General features: G+C 40.8%; 1 protein-coding gene and 2 pseudogenes across 1 annotated transcript in view; 1 reads left to right on the top strand and 2 right to left on the bottom strand.

Annotated features, from left to right (window-relative positions):
- The window catches only part of LOC121482515 (constitutive coactivator of PPAR-gamma-like protein 2), a 100,936-nt gene that overhangs the window by 26,975 nt on the left and 58,487 nt on the right, over positions 1 to 15,474 (bottom strand). The window lies entirely within an intron of this gene.
- Positions 7,474 to 8,223, top strand: LOC121482975 (annotated as a pseudogene).
- On the bottom strand, positions 11,872 to 13,608 carry LOC121483022 (annotated as a pseudogene).

The following is a 15,474-nucleotide window of genomic DNA, read 5'->3' as shown; positions in this document are numbered from 1 at the left end:
GAAGGTTCCCCTTTCTCCACATCCTCTCCAACATTTGTTGTTTCCTGTCTTGTTAATTCTCACCATTCTCACTGGTGTGAGGTGGTATCTCATTGTGGTTTTGATTTGTATTTCCCTGATGGCAAGTGATGTGGAGCATTTTCTCATGTGCTTGTTGGCCATGTCTATGTCTTCTTTGGTGAGATTTCTGTTCATGTCTTTTGCCCATTTCATGATTGGATTGTTTGTTTCTCTGCTGTTGAGTTTAATAAGTTCTTTATAGGTCTTGGATACTAGCCCTTTATCTGATAGGTCATGTGCAAATATCTTCTCCCATATTGCAGGTTGTCTTTCAGTTTTGTTGACTGTTTTTTTTTTTTTTTTTTTTTTTTTTTGCTGTACAAATGCTTTTTATCTTAAGTCCCAATAGTTCATGGATGGAACTGGAGGGTATTATGCTGAGTGAAGTAACTCATCAGAGAAAGACAATCATATGGTTTTACTCATATGGGGAATATAAGAAATAGTGAAAGGGATTATAGGGGAAAGGAGGGAAAATGAGTGGGAAAAATTAGAGAGGGTGACAAAACATGAGAGACTCCTAACTCTGAGAAATGAACAAGGGGTGGTGGGCAGGGGGATGGGCTGACTGGGTGACAGGAACTGAGGAGGGCACTTGATGGGATGAGCACTGGGTGTCATACTATATGTTGGTAAATCAAACTTCAATAAAAAAATGTTTAAAAAACATTTTTCATTTTTCAAAAATCTTTTCATTTGAGTATAATGGACACACTGTTACATTAGTTTCAGGTGTACAACTTAGTGATTTAACAAGTTTATATATATTTTAAAGATTTTATTTATTTATTTATTTATTTATTTATTTATTTGAGAGAGAGAGAGAGAGAGAGAGAAGCAGACTCCCGCCTGAGCAGGAAGCCAAATGTGGGGTTTTAATCCCAGGATCCAGAGATCATGACCTGAGCCAAAGGCAGACGCTTAACTGACTGAGCCACCCAGGTCCCTGAAGTTTATATATTATGCTCTGCTCACAAGTGTAGCTACCATCTGTCACCACACAAAGCTATTACAGTATTATTGACTATATTCCCTATGCTGTACCTTTTATTCCCATGGCTTATTCATTTCATAACTGGAAGCTTGGGGATGCCTGGGTGGCTCAGCAGTTGAGCATCTGCCTCTGGTTCAAGGTGTGATCCCGGGTCCGGGGATCGAGTCCCACATCAGGCTCCCTGTGAGGAGCCTGCTTCTCCCTCTATGTTTCTCTGTATCTCTCATGAATAAATAAATAAAATCTTGAAAAAAAATAACTGGAAGCCTGTATCTGCCACTCCCCTTCATCCATTTTGCCCAGCCTCCACCCCTCCCCTCTGCCAACCCTCACCTTGTTCTCTGTATTTATAGATCTGATTTTCTTTTTTCTTTGCTTAGATTTTTTAGATTCCACAATAAGTGAAATCATATGGTATTTGTCTTTCTCAGTCTGACTTATTTCACTTAGCATAATACCCTCTAGGTCCATTCATGTTGTCTCAAATGACACAATCTCATTTTTTGGTAAGTCTGTGTAAAATTCCATTTTACACATACATACACACACACACCCCACATCATTCTTATCCATTTCTCTATTGATGCAAACTTAGGTTCCTTCCATATCTTGGCTATTGTAAATAATGCTGCAATAAACATAGGGGTGCATATTATCTTTCTGAATTAGTGTTTTTGTTTTGTTTGGGTAAATACCCAGTAGTCGAATTATTGGATCATATGGTATTTCTATATTTAATTTTTTGAGGAATCTCCATAATGTTTTTCACAGTGGCTGTACCAATTTACTTCCAATCCACAGTACACCAGGGTTTCTTTCTCTTCACAACATTGCCAATGCTTGTTACTTCTTGTACTTTTGATTTTGGCTATTCTGACAGGTCATATTTCACTATGGTTTTGATTTGCATTTCTCTGATGATGAGTGATGTTGAGCATCTTCTCACGTGTCTATTGGCCATCTGGATGTCTTCTTTGGAAAAATGTCTGTTTAGGCCCTCTGTCCATTTTTTAATCAGATTGCTTTCTGATGTTAAGCTGTAGAAGTTCTTTATATGTTTTGAATATTAACCCTTTATCAGATATATCATTTATAAATATCTTCTCTTAGTAGGTTTTCTGTTAATTTTTTTCACTGTGCAAAATCTTTTTGTTTTGGTGTAGTCTCAATAGTTTACTTTTGTTTCTGTTTCTGTTGCCTTAGGAGACATGTCTAGAAAAATGTTGCTAGGCCAATGTCAGGGAAATTAATGCCCATCTTTTCTTCTAGGATTTTTATGGTTTCAGGTCTCATATTTAGGTCTTTAATTTATTTTGAATTCATTTTTGTGTATGATGTTAGAAAGTGGTCCAGTTTTCCCAGCACCATTTTTTATTTTTTATTTATTTTTATTTTTTTTCCATTTTTTAAAGAGACTATCTTTGCCCCATTGTAAATTCTTGCCTCCTTTATCAACAGATGAATTTACCATGTAAGTGTGGGTTTATTTCTGGGGTCTCTATTCCATTCCACTGAGCTATCTGTATGTTTATTTTTATGCCAGTACCCTGCTGTTTTGCTTACTATAGCTTTGTAGTGTATCTCGAAATCTGGAATTATGATAACTCCAGCTTTTTCTTTCACAAGACTGCTTTGATTATTCAGGGTCCTTTGTGGTTCCACACAAATTTTAGTATTATTTGTTCTAGTTTTGTGGCAAATGTTGTTGGTATTTTGTTTTTTTAAGTTTTATTTATTAATGAGAGAGAGAGAGAGAGAGAGAGATAAAGAGAGAGACAGAGAGAGGCAGAGACGCAGGCAGAGGGAGAAGCAGGCTCCATGCAGGGAGCCTGATGTGGGACTTGATCTGGGTCTCCAGGATCAGGCCCTGGGCTGATGGTGGTACTAAACTGCTGAGCCACCCTGGCTGCCCTGTTGTTGGTATTTTGATCGGGATTGCATTGGATGTGTAGATTGCTTTGGGTAGAATGGACATTTTAACCAAAAACATGATTTTTAATGACTGCATATACCAATTTACTTGAATATTCCTGTAACAGTGGAAATTTATACTGTTAATAGTTTTTTCTTTAATTATAAATATATATTATATATAATATATATTTTATATATAAAATTTATATATTTTATATATAAAATTATATTATATATATATTATATATATAATATATAAATAATATATAATTCTACAAAGATCACATACATATATCTCACCTGTATCTCTGATTATTCATTCTCTTAGTATAGAGCCTTATATTTGGAATTATTGTGTCAGTATGTCCATTTTATTTTATTTTTTATTTTTTTTTTTAAATTTTTTTTTTTAATTTTTATTTATTTATGATAGTCACAGAGAGAGAGAGAGAGAGGCAGAGACACAGGCAGAGGGAGAAGCAGGCTCCATGCACCGGGAGCCCGACGTGGGATTCGATCCCGGGTCTCCAGGATCGCGCCCTGGGCCAAAGGCAGGTGCTAAACCGCTGCGCCACCCAGGGATCCCAGTATGTCCATTTTAAAGGTTCCCAATATATTTTCCAAAACTGTTTTCCAGACTACTTTGTCCTATTTTCTAGCAGAAAATAAGCATATATTGTTATCATTAATCTGTGATGATTAAATGAGCAAAACTCTTGATATTTAAATAGCTATCTCTTTGCTAATGATAAGGTTGCACTTTTTTTTTTTTTTACAAATACATACTTTTATGACTGGTCTATCATAACCATGTCAATTAAATTTCTTGGTCTACTTATAGCTCCTTCTAAGATAATTTAAAGGGTTAAAAAAAATTAAAAAAAAAAAAAAAAAGGGATCCCTGCGTGGTGCAGCGGTTTAGCGCCTGCCTTTGGCCCAGGGCGCGATCCTGGAGACCCGGGATCGAATCCCACATCGGGCTCCCGGTGCATGGAGCCTGCTTCTCCCTCTGCCTGTGTCTCTGCCTCTCTCTCTCTCTCTGTGTGTGACTATCATAAATAAATACAAAAAAAAAAAAATTAAAAAAAAAATTTTAAGGGTTATCTTTAGGATAGTGACAACTATTTTTTTTTAGATTTTATTTATTTATCCATGAGAGACACACACAGAGAGAGGCAGGCTCCATGCAGGGAGCCCGACATGGGATTCAATCCCGGGTCTCCGGGATCATGCCCTGGACTCAAGGCGGCGTTAAACCACTGAGCCACCGAGGCTGCCCAGTGACAACTATTTGGACACAGAGTAGACAGCTAATGTAAGTCAAATCAATCCATGGCTTGCCAGAATCTCAAGTACTTGAGCTAAGAGATTCCAAGAGTGATGAAACATGAACGAGTAGGCAGTTTCATTTCTGCCTTTCCAGCACTATTCTCCGTGTTAACATTTCTTTTTCTTGGATGACAATGAGCCTACCTAGTAGGCAGAGATGATTTTTGTTTCTTGTAAACAAGTGATCTGCAGAGAGTGTCATTTACTCATTTTTGTTTTGGGGTGCTAGTATAGGCATATCTTATTTTATTAAAGTGCTTTTCAGATATTGCACTTTTTACAAATTGAAGGTTTGTGACAACCCTGCATCAAGCAAGTCTATCAGCAACATTTTTCCAAAAGCATTTGCTCACTTAGTGTCCCTCTGTCACATTTTGGTATTTCCTAAAATATTTCTAATGATTTCATCTTTATTATATATGTTATGATGATCTGTGGTTAGTGATCTTTGATGTTGCTATTGTCATTGTTTTGGGGGCATGACAAACCACACCCATATATGACTGTGGACTTAACTGATAAATAAAAGAACACTTCAGTGTGTTCTGACTGCTTCATTGACTGGTGTTCCTCACTCTCCCCAGGCCTCCCTATTCCCTGAGACACAAAAATATTGAAATTAGGCCAGTTAAGGGACGCCTGGGTGGCTCAGTGGTTGAGCATATGCTCGGCTCAGGGCGTGATCCTGGGGTCCAGGATCAAGTCCCACATCAGGGTTCCAGCAGAAAGCCTGCTTCTCCCTCTGCCTATGTCTCTGCCTTTCTCTCTCTCTCATGAATAAATAAATAAAATCTTAAAAAAAAGAAATTAGGCCAGTTAACTCTACAATAGCCTGGAAATGTTCAAGTGAAAGAGAGAGTCACATATCTCTTACTTTATTTACGTTTTTTAAAGATTTTATTTATTTATTCATTTTAGAGAGAGAGAGAGAGACATAGGCAGAGGGAGAAGCAGGCTCCCCATAGGGAGCCTGATACGGGACTTGATCCCTAGATCTTGGGATCACGCCGAGCCAAAGGCAGACACTCAACTGCTGAGCCACCCAGGTGTCCCACATATCTCTTAGTTTAAATCAGAAGCTAAAAGTGACTAAGCTTAGTAAGGAAGGCATGTCAACAACCAAGACAGGTTGAAATCTAGGCCTCTTCTGCCAGCTAACCAAGTTGTAAATACAAAGAAAAAGTTCTTAAAGGAATTATTCACTCTTCCAGTGAATACATGAATGATAAGAAAGAGAAACAGCCTTATTGCAGATATGGAGAAAGTTTTAGTGGTCTGTACAGAGGATCAAAGAAGCTACAATATTCCCTGAAGCTACAGCCTAATCCAGAGCAAAGCCCTAACTGTCTTCAATTGTGTGAAGCTGTAGAAGAAAAGTTTGAAACTAGCTGAGGTTTAAGGAGAGAAGTAGTCTCCATAACACAGAGGTGTAAGGTGAAGCATCAAGTACTGGATGTAGAAGCTGGATGCAGCAAGGGAGTCACCCACTTCTCATGAAAGTAAAAGTCAACAGCAAACTTCATTGCTGTCTTATTTTAAGAAATTGCCACAGCCATCCCAGCCTTTAGCAACCACCGCCCTTATCAGTCAGCAGCCCCCAACATTGAGGCAAGACCCTCCACCAGCAAAAAGAGTGATACACAGAAAGCTCAATGATGGTAAGCATTTTGTAGTGCTAAAATATTTTTTATGGTATATGCACTGTTTTTTTAGATGTAATGTTACTGTATACTAAACAGGCCACAATATAGTATAAACATAACTTTTATATGTACTGGGAAACAGAAAACTTCATTTGCCTTGCTTCACTATGATATTCACTTTATCACAGTAGCCTGGAAATGAACATGCCACCTCTCCGAGGTATACTTTGTTTTTAAAAGATTTTATGTATGTACGTACATATGTACGTACATATGTTATGTATTTGAGAGAGCACAGGAGGGAGAGGGAGAAGCAGACTCCCTGCTGAGCAGGGAGCCCAGATGCAGGACTTGATCCCAGGATTCCAGGATCATGACCTGAACCAAAGGCAGCCGCTTAAGTGACTAAGCCACCCAGACACCCCTCTGAGATATACTTTTAATTAGGAAGCCAGTATGTGTTGAGAATATTGACAAACTAGCTGTCCTGACTTGCAAATATTTTCCAAGTCTGTCTTTTATGTATTTTGGAGTATGCAACTCTTGTAATTATTGATCTCCTTTTTATACCTTCCCTCTTTTGGTGGGGGAGTGCCTTAAGTCTTTACCTTTTTTAACACTAATAATTTTTTAAATAAATTTTTTATTTTGCAAAAATTTTATATAAACAGAAACTTACTTTAAAAAGGTTCTTTTGAGGTATAAAATTCACCCACTTGTAGGTGTAGAATTTAATGATTAGTAAATTTAGAGTTGTGCAACTATCATGACAATCGAGTTTTAGAATATTTTCATTGGGAAAGATCCCTCATTCTCATGTGCAGTCACTTCTCATTCCCATCCTGAAGGCAACCGCTAATCTGCTTTCTATCTCCATAGATTTGCCTTGCCAGACACTTCATACAAATGGAATTTTGTGGTCTTTTGTGATTGGCTTCTTTCCTCAGCATAGTTTTTATTTTAATTCAACATTTAAGTTTGATATTGTTGTAGATTCACATGCAATTTTAAGGAATAAAACAGAGGGATCCCTTGAACATTTTATCCAGTTCTCCCAATGGCATCATCTTTGCAAGATATAATACAACATCACAGACAGGATATCGACACTGACCCAGTTAAGATATAAAACAGTTCCATTACCACTAAAATCTCTCATATTGCCTTTTTTATAACCATACCCATCTTTTTACCCGACTCCATGTTTCTAACCTCTGGAAATCACTAACTTGTTTTCAATTTCCATAATTTTGTCATTTCAACAATGTCATATAAATGGAATCAGACAGTATGTAATTTTTTGGGACTGACTTTTCAAACTTAGCATAATCACCTTAAGATTCATCCAAGTTATTGTGTATTATCAAGAGTTTGTTGCTATTTATTGGTCAGTAGAATTCCATTGTATGTATGTACAATAGTTAAAAATTCATCTATTGAAAGACATCAGGGCTGTTTCTAATTCTGGAGTATTAAGAATAAAGATGCTGCTCTCTTTTTCATGGCGCCTCCGAGGCGGCAGGCTGCTTCAGGATGAAGCTGAACATCTCTTTCCCAGCCACTGGCTGTCAGAAACTCGAAGTGGATGATGAGCGCAAACTGTGTACACCTTTTATGAGAAGTGTATGGCCACAGAAGTTGCTGCCGATGCTCTGGGCGAGGAATGGAAGGGTTACGTGTTGCGAATCAGTGGTGGCAATGACAAACAAGGCTTTCCCATGAAGCAGGGTGTCTTGACCCATGGCCACATCCGCCTGCTGCTGAGTAAGGGGCATTCCTGCTACCGACCTAGGAGGACTGGAGAGAGGAAGAGCAAATCTGTTCGGGGTTGCATTGTGGATGCCAATCTCAAGTGTTCTCAATTTGGTTATTGTGAAAAAAGGGGAGAAGGATATTCTTGGACTCACTGATACTACTGTGCCTTGTCGCCTAGGGCCCAAAAGAGCCAGCAGAATCCGAAAGCTTTTTAATCTGTCAAAAGAAGACGATGTCTGCCAGTATGTTGTTAGAAAGCCCCTAAACAAAGAAGGTAAGAAACCTAGAACCAAAGCACCCAAGATTCAGCGTCTTGTTACTCCACGTGTCCTCCAACACAAACGTCGGCATATTGCTTTGAAGAAACAGCGTACTAAGAAAAATAAGGAAGAGGCTGCAGAATATGCTAAACTTTTGGCTAAGAGAATGAAGGAGGCCAAAGAAATACACCAGGAACAGATTGCTAAGAGACGGAGGCTGTCCATTCTGAGAGGTTCTACCTCTAAGTCTGAGTCCAGTCAAAAATGAGATTTTCTAAGAGTGACAAAATAAATAAGATCAGACACACACACACACACACACACACACACACACACACACACACAAAAGAATAAAGATGCTACAAACATTAGTATACAGGTTTCTGTGGGGGCATAAAATTTCATTTCTCTGGGATAAATGCCCAAGAGTGTAATTTCTGGTTTGTATAGTTATTTTATTGATAGATTGTTTTCCAAAGTGGTTATACTAGTTTATACTTCCAACAGCACTGTATGAATGATCCAGTTTCTCCGCATCCCCCCAGCATGTGGTATTTGGTATTATCACTATTTCTTTTTATTTCTTTTGAGAGAGAGCATGTGCATGCATGTATGCAGGGGAGGGATAGAGGGAGAGGAAGACAGAGGATCTTAAGCAGGCTTCATGCTCAGCATGGAGCCAGTCTCAGGGCTGGATCTCATGACCTGAGCTGAAATCAACAGTCAGATTCTGATGACTGAGCCACCCAGGCACCCCATCATTATTTCTTATATTAGTTATTCTGATGGCTATATAATGATATCTCATTGTGGTTTTAATTTGCATTTTCCTAATGGCTAATGACATTGAACATCTTTTCATGTGTTTATTTGCTACTGTATATACTCTTCAGGGAAACATCTGTTCATGTATTTTGCCCATTTTCTAACTGGATTGCTTTTTCTTATGGTTGAGTTTTGAGAGCTCTTTATATACTGTAAATACTTGTCCTTTGCTGAATATGGGGTTTGCACACATTTTCTTCCAGTCTGTAGTTTGTCTTTTCATCTTATTCACATGGGCTTTCTTTTAACTGGCAAAAGTTGTTTTTTTTTTAAACACTTTATTTTAAAATTTTGCATAATCTTTGGGTAATTCAGAATTAGATTAGGCATGTTTCAGAAGCTTCTGAAATTGAGGTCTCCAAACCAATGTGAATAGCTTATGTGATTGGTGGAAGGATTGGAAGACCTCATGATACACAAATAGGTGGCTATTGATGAAGACAGAACCTGTTATGGACAGGGACTTTCCTGCAGCACTTAGTCATCATTTTTATTATCTGTCACAAATATTAAACATGTCACCAGACCAACAATAATACCCCTATCTTATTTGCATTTTACTAGTTTCCATATAGAAAGAACACAGAATTAAAAGTTCTGTAAACCTAGATCATACTTAATCTGATCCCTTATATTAATAACAATTAAAAGCTAGCATCTACCCAGTGTAGTCTCAGTGTCCATACCACCACTTATCTCCTGTTGATGGAATGGCACCTTCCTCTCACTCAGTGTTTGTGATTCAAAGATTACAATGAGTGTATCAATCAGAAGATGAACCAACCCAGATGGGTGCCTGGCTAGCTCAGTCAATAGAGCATGTGTCTTGATCTTAGGGTTGTGAGTTCAAGCCCTACGTTGGGTGTAGAGATTACTTAAAAAAAAAAGCAAGCCAGGAATTCATGGGCACAGAGGGGTGGAAAAGACTTACTCTACACAGCAGTAAGTGGCCCAAGTGTTCCACCCATTCCCAAGCAGAATCAGGCCCCAGTTACAAGCAGGGACAACGTTTTGCACCCTCCACTGCCTTGGATGGCTTCCTGGGTATTCCAGACAGGGTAATTTCTGTCTCTCAATAGGATAGTTAATTCCGTGAGGACAGTACTCCCTCTCTGGCCTCCCTCAAAGCAAGGTTCTCCCCAGGCGTGAGCACACAGCAGGAAAGAAGGAAGGAAGGAAACCTCAGTGAAAGTAGGAATGAAGGAAACCACAATGTACTGAGTACCTGTTATATGCCAAGTACAGAACCAGGATAGATGTCTCATGTAACACAACAATCCTGAGGTAGGCTCATCACCTCAGATGTGGAAACAGAATCTCAGGAGAATTCACCCATCGTGCTATAGCTAGTAAACAGGGGATCATCACTTTGAAAACTCAGGGCTTCTTCCTTCAGGACTCCTTTTACTGCTTATATAAGCCAAGGGTTTGGCACCAAGTGAGCACTCCAGCTCCTAGATGGAGTGGATGGTCTGGAGCTCATGCTTAAGAGGCCCTTGATTACATGGGGCCAGGAGTCCAGAATCCTGGGTTTAGGAGCTCTGGCTCTACAGCATTACTTTGTGACCCTGGGTGAGTCCTTTACCTTCTCCACACTGGGGGGCCAGACCACTCCAACGTGGCTCTCCACCAGGGGAGGGGATGGCAAAACTACCTGGAAACATGTGTGCAGACTGTGGTGGCAAGGCCTCTGTCTGGAGACTCTGACATTGCTCCCATGCTGGACGGGTAGAGGGCATGGCACTCTGATAAACCTTGTGAGAATCAGTTATGATCTCTAAGGCTCTGACTTCTGAGAGTGACTAAATTCTAGGGAACCACATCCCCACTCAGAGACATTCCACAGAAGGCCCAAGAAGGTCAAAGAAATTGTTGGGCAGTATACTTTTAGAGCAGAAAATGCTTAAAAGCAATTTGAGAGAGGGGGGAAAACTACTCCTTTCAAAGGGAAAATATGATGGCAGTCAGGAGGGGGAGCGGGGCATTAACAGGGAAGCAGTGGACATGGTATGCAAATCCAGCTGCAGGGTAGGGTCAGGCCAGGGTGAACCTGGACAAATCTGAGTTTTGGCAGCAGGCTTGCCTAGCGTCTGCCATGGGGCCGTACTTGCTGCCTCAGACAGGGTTAGGAGTTCCCTCAAGAAATGATTTGCACCTTCAAGTTTAGGACGACCTTAGAGAATGAATACGGCAACAAAGGCAGAAAAGAAAACGCAATTTAGATGACTCAAATAGCTGCTTGACAGGTTTCTCCTCTTCCTCTAAAATTTCGTCCATAGCCCCAGCTCTGTGAAGCCCTCGCCAAACACAGACACTGCACGAATATACCCCTTCCTAAGTGTGCTGGCAAACAGCATGGCAAGTAGGCCTCTCCACAACACCCCCTCCGCCAACCCTATTCACCAAACAACCTGAATCTTCCCTGTCTCTCTTCCACTGAACTGTGGGGAACTGGAGGATGGAGACTGTGCCCTTCTGTGCCTCTCCTCTCCATATGGAGATGGCTGTGGGTTCAAGACCCTTTGCTCATAAGCACCCATGTTAAGGGCCCACCAAACCAGCTAGACTAATAGAACACCACCTCCTCCAGGGGCATGGACCTTGGGGGTAACTTTGTTCTGGAAGAACTGATCATGTTTCCTATGTCCTGTACCACTACTGGCCACCCTCCCACCCCGAGGCACCCTATGCCTGGGCACAATCATAATTTTGGAGAACTTCTTTAACACGTGAAATTAGTGTCTAGGTGCAGATTTCAAGTAATACAGAGTGCTGGTTTGTGAGAATAACATCATTCCGGTGGGGGGAAACAGCCCAGCTTTGGCAGCCCAAATGGGAAAGGTGGATCTTGCATTTACCTGTGTGTGGAAAGAAAGCTAGGTATGTCTGTACAAGTGTGTGGCAGGAGGATCTGGGTTTACAAACCTCTGCAGCTACAGGGAAGGCTGGACCTGGCTGCTTGCTGTTGGATTCCTGCAGCCTGTGACTCATACTGACAGAAGGCCCACAGTGCAGCCTGTGATTATTAGGGAATGTGGCCTGCCCAGGCTTGGTGGAGAAGGGCAAGGAGACCTGACCAAGGTGCCCAGGCTCAGCAGGGAATTCCCTGGAAGGCAGGCAGTATAGTTTTGCCAAGCAGATAAATGTCCTTGTCTGTGCCCTGGTTGAGGTGCTTCACCAAATTTTTCTCAAAGAGGAGTGGGTGGTAGGCACTCATTGTGCAGGTATGGCCAAAGAACTTCTGGTAGTAGTAGTAGCACACATTGGGCTTGCCATGGATGGGAGAAACTTGTAAGTATCCATTTGGTCACACGGCATCACGATAATGATGATGCTAAGCATCCCAGAGGATAGGGGATTTGGCTGAATTTCCTCTGGGGAGACTTCAAGAATGATGTCCCACAGCTCTCAAGGCATTTCAGGCTTGAGGATATAAAAGGGCTGATCAGGATGCAGCTTGCAACAGCTCTTACAGTTCTCAAAAAAGCTGTAATCAGGGCTCTGTTTCCACTTTGAGATAATATGAATGCAAACAGACAGGTCCCAAACAATTAGGAATCCCTCACTGTACAAACCGTCTTTGAGGAAGTGCCCTGCAGAGGTGACCAACTGAGAGTCATCAGGCGAACGGTAGTTTTTGTGCCTACATTTTGGGAGGAACTGGTTGTGGGTGCCTCATTAAACCTCAGGACTGCATCGTGATCATCTATTTCTTGGCCCAACTGGGAGGACTTCAGAGATCCTGCTGATGAGATAATAGCAAACCTGCCCCATGGCCCATAAGTCCTAATGTTCTCCTTGGGCAGGAAACCCATTCAGAAATGTTGAAGGGAAATCTGTGGCCTCTACTATGGATATGTTCACATGGTCCCAGAGGTGGTAGTGCAGGGCCTCTGCACTGAACTTGACTGTCAGGCCCTAGCCCCTTATAAGACACTTTATAGTCCTTCACGTTCAGATAATTCCTCCATATTTTCTGCAGCCTAGAGGTAAGTTAGTTTTTGGAAGAGCTGTACTTGTTCCACACCTGGGAGGAGGCCTCTGGCTTGGCCTTGGCTGGGCCCCAGGGACTGTTGAGGTGGGGTTCTGGGTGCTGCTTGAAGTCATAGACCGTTTTTCCAAACTTCTCAACATCTGGAATTCTATGGTTTACAACTTAAGGGAATCACAGCAACTCCTTTCTCCTTCCACACACAGATGACTGCAAATAGAAGGCCAACTCTTCAAGTTGGTGTGAATCATAATGAAAGAGGCATTCAAGGCAGCCACTCTGTTCTGAGCAGGAAAAACAAGACTATCTTTGGCTACCCACCCTGGGGCTGCAGGCCCTTCAAGTCCTCAGGAACCAGCACTATTCTCTATAGGAAAATATTTGCTTTATTGGGCCTAGAGGACAATGCTAATTTTTCTCAGGATGATCAAAAATCATCTTGATGATCCTAGGGCCAAAGTCAGTGCCTGTAGCTCAGCTTCATGTGCCAAATAAGTAAATGTTTTCTTCTTGCAAAGGAGGTTCTCCCTGGTCCAGGAGTAGGGGTACACATCCAGCCTAGGATCAAGGCATTCATGTGTGAGGAAAACCTCAGTGCTGGGACAGAGGCCTGGTACCAGGACTTGGGCACACTCAAGGAAGCCAGTTCATTTCAGCTGGGCTCCATACAATTGGCTCTATCTTCCTTGCCCCATGCTTGACCATCTGGGCTACATCTGTTCTACCTGCCTGCTCCATTCTCTTGCAGACAGCAGCTTACTTTGTTAGCACCAGGTGTCTTCCCAGTCTGGCCCTGTCGCCCCCCTCCAGCCCTCACCCAGGTGCCAGCCAACTCATTGCCCGGCCACAGGGGAGCTGGTGCCAGGAACCAAGTCCCAGCAGGAGGATCTCCTGGGGAGGAGTGGGGGACCTGGGCTGAGGGGTGGATGGGACAGTGAAGGAAGGAAGAAAAGAGCCTCAACTGGCAAAAGAGTTTAGTTCTAAGGAGGTCCAATTCATTAATTTTTCCTTCAATGAATTGTGCTTTTGGTTATAAGTCTAAGAACTCTGCCTTGCCCTATATCCTGAAGACTATATTTTTTCTAAAATTTGTATAATTTTATGTTTATATTTAAGTCTGTGATCTATTTTGAGTTAATTTTTGTATAAGGTATGAGGTTTAAGTCAAAGTTTTAAAAAAAATTTTTGTCTGTTTTTGGGGGTTTTTGTTTTATTTTTATTTTTTATTTTTTGGCCTATGGAAGGCCCACTGGTCCACTACCATTTGTTGAAAAGCCTATCCTTTTATAACTGAATTGCTTCTGCACCTCTGCCAAAAATCAGTTATTTGTGTGGTTCTATTTCTGGGTTCTTTATTTTCTTCCATTAACCTATGTGTTTGTCCCTTAGCAAATATCTCCACTGTCTTGATTACTTTAGCTCCATACTAAGCCTCAATATTGGGTAGAGTGATTTCCACCCTTTTTCCTTCTTTATCAAGATTGTTTTAGCTAACTGTAAGACCTGTGCCTTTCAATATAAATTTTGAAGTTCATCTATGCCCACAAAAAAAACCCTTGCCTATTAAGCCTATAGAAATGACATTAAACCTATAGGTCAATATGAAGAGAAATGACAGCTTGACTGTGGTAAGTCTTCTAGTTCATGAACTTTCCTTCTTTGATCTCTTTTAGCACTATTTAGCATAATGATTTTACATGCTCTGGCAAGTATCAGTAATTTGTTTGATTTTATTGCTGAGTAATATTTCATTGATGGATATACCACTTCTTTATCCATCTACCAGTTGACAGATACTTGAGTTATTTCCACTTTTTTTTTAAAGATTTATTTATTTATGAGAGAGAGAGAGAGAGAGAGAGAGAGAGAGAGAGAGAGAGAGAGAGGTGGAGACACAGGCAGAGGGAGAAGCAGGCTCCATGCAGGGAACCCAACATGGAACCCAATCCCGGGTCTCCAGGATCACACCCTGGGCTTAAGGCGGCACTAAACCGCTAAGCCACCCAGGCTACCCTATTTCCACTTTTTGATTATGAGTAATGTCTCTATGAACATTCATGTCCAAGTCTTTGTGTGGACCTATCTTTTTGATGCTCGTGAGCAGATACCTAGCATAAATAAGTTATATGAGACATTTGTGTTTAACCTTTTAAGAAAATGCCAAACTAATCACCAAAGTAGCTATAACCACTTAAGTTTCCACCAGCAATGTATGAGGGAATTCCAGTTTCTCCACACCTTGACCAACATATATTATTGTCTTTTTTATTATAATCATTCTACCTGAGTGATATTTCATTGTGGTTTAAATTTGTGAAATGCAAATGATTATTCAAGTTGAGAATATTTTCATGTCCTTCTGTTCCAATCTTTTATCGTTTATGGCAAAATGCCTATTCACATCTACTCATTTTTAGAGGGGTTTATTTTTTTAAAGTAGGCTGCCCACCTAACTTGGGACTTGAACTCATGACCCTGAGATCAAGAGTTGCATGTTCTACTGACTGAGCCAGCCAGGTGCCTCTCATTTACTCATTTTTAAATTGGTTATTGGTTTTCTTGTAAGTTTTCAGAGTTCGTTATATATTCTAGATACAAGTCCTTTATAAGATATATGATTGGGAAACATTTCCTCCCTCTGTGGCTAGTCTTTTTGGTTTCTTAATGGTAGCTTCTGAAATGCAAGTTGGTATTTTGATGAGA

The sequence above is a fragment of the Vulpes lagopus genome, chromosome X, assembly GCF_018345385.1.
Source record: "Vulpes lagopus strain Blue_001 chromosome X, ASM1834538v1, whole genome shotgun sequence".
Taxonomy (NCBI): domain Eukaryota; kingdom Metazoa; phylum Chordata; class Mammalia; order Carnivora; family Canidae; genus Vulpes; species Vulpes lagopus.
The sequence above is the reverse complement of the archived record's forward strand: the minus strand, read 5'-3'. Positions and strand labels throughout refer to the sequence as shown.